At 47.6% G+C, this 7,500-nt stretch overlaps 1 protein-coding gene across 7 annotated transcripts in view; it reads right to left on the bottom strand.

Annotated features, from left to right (window-relative positions):
• LOC115129008 (LIM and senescent cell antigen-like-containing domain protein 1) overlaps nt 1-7,500 on the bottom strand; it is a 109,761-nt gene that overhangs the window by 45,237 nt on the left and 57,024 nt on the right. The window lies entirely within an intron of this gene.

The following is a 7,500-nucleotide window of genomic DNA, read 5'->3' as shown; positions in this document are numbered from 1 at the left end:
AGAGGAGAGAGAGAGGAGAGAGAGAGGAGAGAGAGGAGAGAGAGAGGAGAGAGGGGAGAGAGAGAGGGGAGAGGGGAGAGAAGGAAGACGAGAGTTTACATTCAGTCTTCTTTTTATTTTTTCAAAACAAGGGAAAGAACCGGTCATAGAGTGAGTAACATAACAATGAACACAGTGTAGAACCCTATTGGCGAGCCACACCACGGCTGAAGCACATTCATCACCCAACGCATAGAAGTAATAGTGTCTCTCTTTACACAACACATCCAGCTGGAGGTTGTATTCAGGGTTTGGAGATCAGGGTGGGTAAATGAGTGAAGAGAGCTGACACATTCCCTCATACACATACAGGCACGTACACACACAAGGATTCTCAGACCAGCTCCCACTAAACCTTCTAGTGTGGGCTTTGGTCCAACCCGGCCTATCATAGCTACAGACACAGAATCTGGGAAATCTAAATGTTTTGTTTTCATGGGAGAAGCACTATCCCATCTGTCCTGGATTAACACATATTGACTGACATACTAACATACTAATTGTGTGCCGCCCTATGGGAATCCCGATCACGGCCGGTTGTGATATAGTCCGGGATCGAACCTGGGTCTGTAGTGACGCCTCAAGTACCTTAGACCGCTGCGTTACTCAGGATCCCTTAATATACAGGGGGTACCGCTACCAAGTCAATGTGCAGGGGTACAGGTTAGTCAAGGTAATTTGTACATGTAGGTAGGGGTAAAGTGACTTTGCATAAATAATAAACAGTGAGCAGTGTAACATTTGATTAATTGTTCACCAGTCTGTTAAGGAGCCTTTTGGACCTAGACTTGGTGCTCCGGTACCGCTTGTCGTGCGGTAGCAGAGAGAACAGTCTATGAGTGGCAGTAATAAAGCCTCCCAGAAAATATAAAAAACTATCGGCCGATATCAAATTTTCCATTCCTCTCAAAAGGCTGTCACTGCCTTCCTGAAGACAAACAATGTATACGAAATTCTTCCGTCTGGTTTTAGACCCCATCATAGCACTGAGACTGCACTTGTGAAGGTGGTAAATGACCTTTTAATGGCATCAGACCGAGGCTCTGCATCTGTCCTCGTGCTCCTAGACCATAGTGCTGCTTTTGATACCATCGATCACCACATTCTTTTGGAGAGATAGGAAACCCAAATTGGTCTACACGAACAAGTTCTGGCCTGGTTTAGATCTTATCTGTCGGAAAGATATCAGTTTGTCTCTGTGAATGGTATGTCCTCTGACAAATCCACCACTATTGTTTTCACTATATATTTGAACTCTTGTGGATGTCATTCGAAAACATAATGTTAACTTTCACTGCTATGCGGATGACACACAGCTGTACATTTCAATGAAACATGGTGAAGCCCCAAAATTGCCATCGCAAGAAGTCTGTGTTTCAGACATAAGGAAGTGGATGATTCTGTTGAATCTGACAATTCATCTTAATGGTTGTACAGTCGTCTCAAATAAAACTGTGAAGGACCTCGGCGTTACTCTGGACCCTGATCTCTCTTTTACAAACATATCAAGACTGTTTCAAGGACAGCTTTTTTCCATCTACGTAACATTGCAAAAATCAGAAACTTTCTGTCCAGAAAAATTAATCCATGCTTTTGTTACTTCTAGGTTAGACTACTGCAATGCTGTACTTTCCGGCTACCCAGATAAAGCACTTCAGTTAGTGCTAAATACGGCTGCTAGAATCCTGACTAGAACCAAAAATTTGATCATATTACTCCAGTTCTAGCCTCCCTACACTGGCTTCCTGTTAAGGCAAGGGCTGATTTCAAGGTTTTACTGCTAACCTACAAAGTATTACATGGGCTTGCTCCTACCTATCTCTCTGATTTGGTCCTGCCGTACATACCTACACGTACGCTACGGTCACAAGACGCAGGCCTCCTAATTGTCCTTAGAATTTCTAAGCAAAATGCTGGAGGCAGGGCTTTCTCCTATAGAGCTCCATTTTTATGGAATGGTCTGCCTACCCATGTGAGAGACGCAGACTCGGTCTCAACCTTTAAGTCTTTACTGAAGACTCATCTCTTCAGTGGGTCATATGATTGAGTGTAGTCTGGCCCAGGAGTGTGAAGGTGAACAGAAAGGCTCTGGTGCAACGAACCGCCCTTGTTGTCTCTGCCTGGCCGGTTCCCCTCTTTCCACTGGGATTCTCTGCCTCTAACCCTATTACAGGGGCTGAGTCACTGGCTTACTGGTGCTCTTTCATGCCGTCCCTAGGAGGGGTGCATCACTTGAGTGGGTTGAGTCACTGATGTGATCTTCCTGTCTGGGTTGGCGCCCCCCCTTGGATTGTGCCGTGGCGGAGATCTTTGTGGGCTATACTCGGCCTTGTCTCAGGATGGTAAATTGGTGGTTGAACACATCCCTCTAGTGGTGTGGGGGCTGTGCTTTGGCAAAGTGGTGGGGTTATATCCTTCCTGTTTGGCCCTGTCCGGGGGTATCATCGGATGGGGCCACAGTGTCTCCTGACCCCTCCTGTCTCAGCCTCCAGTATTTATGCTGCAGTAGTTTGTGTCGGGGGGCTAGGGTCAGTTTGTTATATCTGGAGTACTTCTCTTGTCTTATCCTGTGTCCTGTGTGAATTGAAGTATGCTCTCTCTAATTCTCTCTTTCTCTTTTTCTTTCTCTCACTCGGAGGACCTGAGCCCTAGGACCATGCCTCAGGACTACCTGGCATGAGGACTCCTTGCTGTCCCCAGTCCACCTGGCAGTGCTGCTGCTCCAGTTTAAACGGTTCTGCCTGCGGCTATGGAATCCTGACCTGTTCACCGGACATGCTACCTGCCCCAGACATGCTGTTTTCAACACTCTAGAGACAGCAGGAGTGGTGGAGATACTCTCAATGATCGGCTATGAAAAGCCAACCGACATTTACTCCTGAGGTGCTGACTTGCTGTTCCCTCGACAACTACTGTGATTATTATTATTTTACCAATTTATGAACATTTGAACATCTTGGCCATGTTCTGTTATAATCTCCACCTGGCACAGCCAGAAGAGGACTGGCCACCCCTCATAGCCTGGTTACTCTCTAGGTTTCTTCCTAGGTTTTGGCCTTTTTAGGGAGTTTTTCCTAGCCACCGTGCTTCTACACCTGCATTGCTTGCTGTTTGGGGTTTTAGGCTGGGTTTCTGTACAGCACTATGAGATATCAGCTGATGTACGAAGGGCTATATAAATTGATTTGATTTGATTTGATGACTTGGGTGACTGGATTCTTTTACAATTTTTGGGGCCTTCCTCTGACACTGCCTTTTATATAGGTCCTGGACGGCAGGAAGCTTGGCCCCAGTGATGTACTGGGCTGTATGCACTACCCTCTGTAGCGCCTTACGGCAGGATGCTGAGTAGTTGCCATACCAGATGATGATGCAACCGGTCAGGGTGTTCTCGATGGTGCAGCTGTAGAACTTTGAGGATCTGGAGACCCATGCAAAATCTTTTCAGTCTCCTGAGGGGGAAAAGGACTTGTCGTGCCCTTTTCATGACTGTCTTGGTGTGTTTGGACCAGGATAGTTTGTTGGAAATGCGGACCCCAAGGAACTTGACACTCTCAACCCGCTCCACTACAGCCACACCGATGAGAATGGGGGAGTGTTCGGCTCTCCTTTTCCTGTAGTCCACGATCATCTCCTGTGTCTTGCTCACGTTGAGGGAGAGGTTGTTGTCCTGGCACCACACTGCCAGATCTCTGACCTCCTCCCTATAGGCTGTCTCATCGTTGTTGGTGATCAGGCCTACCCCCGTTGTGGCCACGCAGTCATGGGTGAACAGGGATTACAAGAGGGGACTAAGCACACATCCTTGAGGGGCCCCCGTGTAGAAGATCAGTGTGGCGGATGTGTTGTTACCTACCCTTACCACCTTGATGTGAGCCATGACCAGCCTTTCAAAGCACTTCATTGCTACCGATGTAAGTGCTACGGGCTGTAGTCATTTAGGCAGGTTACCTTCGCATTCTTGGGCATAGGGACTATGGTGGTCTGCTTGAAACATGTAGGTACTACAGACTCATTCAGGGAGAGGTTGAAAATATCAGTGAAGAAACTTGCCAGTTGGTTAGCGCATGCTCTGAGTACATGTCCTGGTCATCCGCCTACCCCCGTGACCTTGTGAATGTTGACTTGTTAAAATGTCTTGCTCACATCGGCTACGGAGAGCGTGATCACACAGTCGTCCGGAACAGCTGATGCTCTCATGCATGCTTCAGTGTTGCTTGCCTCGAAAGCGAGCATAAAACGGCATTTAGCCCGTCTGGTAGGCTCGCGTCACTGGGCAGCTCGTGGCTGGGTTTCCCTTTGTAGTCCGTAATAGTTTGCAAGCCCTGCCCCATCAGACGAGCGTCAGAGAAGGTGTAGTAGGATTCAATCTTAGTCCTGTATTGACACTTTGTCTGATTGATGGTTCGTCTGAGGGCATAGCGGGATTATTTATAAGCGTCCGGATTAGAGTCCTGCTCCTTGAAAGCGGCAGCTCTAGCCTGCGTCTCCCCTTTATGAACCTGGTGTTTCTGAACCAGGAACATCAGGTTCAAAAGCGGTTTAAATGACAACTTGCAGCCATAGTGAAGGGTATGTGAGAGACACTTTGTGTGTACCGTATGTGTGTGCAAGGAGGAGAGGAGAGAAAATTAGTTCAAATAAGGGCATCTCTCGATCCAATCTCAGAGCTACAGGGAGGACTGCTACTCCCTGTCCCACACAAACTCAAGCCCACATTCATGTCAATGGATACCAATGTTTTTTTCAGTGACAGTAAGGGAGCGGTCTCTCCAAACAGTGTGTTGTTTATTAGTCAGACCTGATGTAATGAAGAGAGAGAAAAAGACGGAGGAGGTGGAGAAGGGAGGGAAACGGACTGCTTTTTTCAAAGGTCAGAATTCCAATGTGTGCCCAGGAGACAAACACACGCACGCACGCACGCACGCACGCACGCACACACACACACACACACACACACACACACACACACACACACACACACACACACACACACACACACACACACACACACATACACACAGCTCTCCCTCTCAGATAGATAGACAGAAGAATGGGGGAAAGGGTGAGGTGTCTATCTACTGTAACCTTCCTCCCCCTCTCATCATACAGCCTAGTAGCTGTACATCCTAGAGCAGGATCCACACTACAGACCACCAACGAACTATCATGGTCCAAACACACCAAAACAGTCATGAAGAGGGCACGACAACACCTTTTCTCCCTCAGGAGACTGAAAAGATTTGGCACGGGTCCCCAGATCCTCAAAAATTTCTACAGCTGCACCATCAAGAGCATCCTGACCAGTTGCATCACTGGGGCCAAGTTTCCTGCCATCCAGGACCTTTATACTAGGCAGTGTCAGAGGAAAGCCCCAAAAAGATGTCAAAGGCTCCAGTCACCCAAGTCATAAACTGTTCTCTCTGCTACCTCACGGCAAGTGGTACCAGAGCACCACGTCTAGGACCAAAAGGCTCCTTAACAGCTTCTACCCCCAAGCCATAAGACTGCTGAACAATTAATCAAATGGCTCCCAGGACTATTTACATTGACCCCCCCTCTCTGTTTTTACACTGCTGCTATTCACTGTTTATTATGTATCCATAGTCACTTTACAAATGACCTCATCTAACCTGTACCCCTACACATTGACTTGGATAGTCACTTTACCCCTACCTACAAATTACCTCGCACATTGACTCGGTATCGGTACCTCCTGTAAATAGCCTCGTTATTGTTATTTTATCGTGTTACTTTTTATAATTTTTTACTTTAGTTTATTTGGTAAATATTTTCTTAACTCTTTCTTGAACTGCATTGTTTGTTAGGGGCTTGTAAAGTAAGCATTTCACGGTCAGGTCTACACCAAAGTTTGATTTGATCTGATTTACAGTAACTCACTACATTCCAGAGCACATAGAACGTATTGGCACAAGATGTGGAATCAATGCAGAGGTTCCATCAAGATATTCTACAGCTAATCATCACACTGTCTGATGTAATGTATGAACATATAGGGGCCATATTGCCAGAGCCCTGGTGTGACATCAGACAAAAGGAAGAATTCAGAAGCCCTTTTCTGGCTCTGCTAGTAGAAAATGACACAAGCCTCAAGCATTTCCCCCCAGAGACAGGAAGACAGAAAGACTATGAAGGAGGTGCTGAGCTGGTTGGTAAATACTTCATGATCAGTGTTGGGGAGTAGTTAACTACATGTAGTTCAACTAGTAATTTAATTACATTTTGATGTAGCTTGGTGGTACTTGAACTATATTCAAATCTTGGTAGTGTTTTCAGGTAGTTAATTACTTTTTTTTAATCATGTAGTGGTGTAGCTAACTACTGGAACTACATACTATTTTTTTAGCAAACATTTTAATAAAATATGGGTTAAGTAGGCAAGAACTATTTTTTGACATCAAACCTGCACAATTCACACTTGAAACCGTTTGTGTGTTTAATAGGCAAACTTACACATCTGACTCCAGAGTGATCTGTTTTTGCAATTTGTAGTCTATGACATTTCAGATTTAGATATGACTTTTTTTTCACAAAGTAGTTGCTTAACTTCTTCAAGTGTGAGGTGATTGTTCGTTTCCCCCAACACTGTTCATAATACTAACTTAGTGAGTTTGTTTCACAGGGAAAGAGAGAGGGAGGGAGAGAGAGAGAGAGAGGGAGAGGCAGAGAGAGGGAGAGAGAGGCAGAGAGACAGAGAGGGAGGGAGAGAGACAGAGAGGGAGGGAGAGAGGGGGAGAGAGACAGAGAGGGAGAGAGACAGAGAGGGAGGGAGAGAGGGAGAGACAGAGAGAGGGAGGGAGAGACAGAGAGAGGGTGGGAGGGAGAGGGAGGGAGAGAGAGACAGAGAGAAGGAGGGAGGGAGAGACACAGAGGGGGAGGGAGAGACAGAGAGGGAGGGAGAGACAGAGAGAGGGTGGGAGGGAGAGGGAGGGAGAGACAGAGAGAAGGAGGGAGGGAGAGACACAGAGGGGGAGGGAGAGACAGAGAGGGAGGGAGAGACAGAGAGAGGGTGGGAGGGAGAGGGAGGGAGAGACAGAGAGAAGGAGGGAGGGAGAGACACAGAGGGGGAGGGAGAGACAGAGAGGGAGGGAGAGACAGAGAGAGGGTGGGAGGGAGAGGGAGGGAGAGAGAGGCAGAGAGACAGAGAGGGAGGGAGAGAGAGAGGGAGGGAGAGAGGGAGGGAGAGACAGAGAGGGAGGGAGAGAGGAGGGAGAGACAGAGAGAGGGGAGGGAGAGACAGAGAGAGGGAGAGAGAGGCAGAGAGACAGAGAGGGAGGGAGAGAGAGAGGGAGGGAGAGAGGGGGAGAGACAGAGAGGGGAGAGACAGAGGGAGAGACAGAGAGAGGGAGGGAGAGACAGAGAGAGGGAGGGAGAGAGGGAGGGAGAGACAGAGAGAGGGAGGGAGAGACAGAGAGAGGGAGGGAGAGACAGAGAGAGGGT

The sequence above is a fragment of the Oncorhynchus nerka genome, linkage group LG1, assembly GCF_034236695.1.
Source record: "Oncorhynchus nerka isolate Pitt River linkage group LG1, Oner_Uvic_2.0, whole genome shotgun sequence".
Taxonomy (NCBI): Eukaryota; Metazoa; Chordata; class Actinopteri; order Salmoniformes; family Salmonidae; genus Oncorhynchus; species Oncorhynchus nerka.
This window is presented reverse-complemented; position numbering and strand designations above follow the sequence as displayed.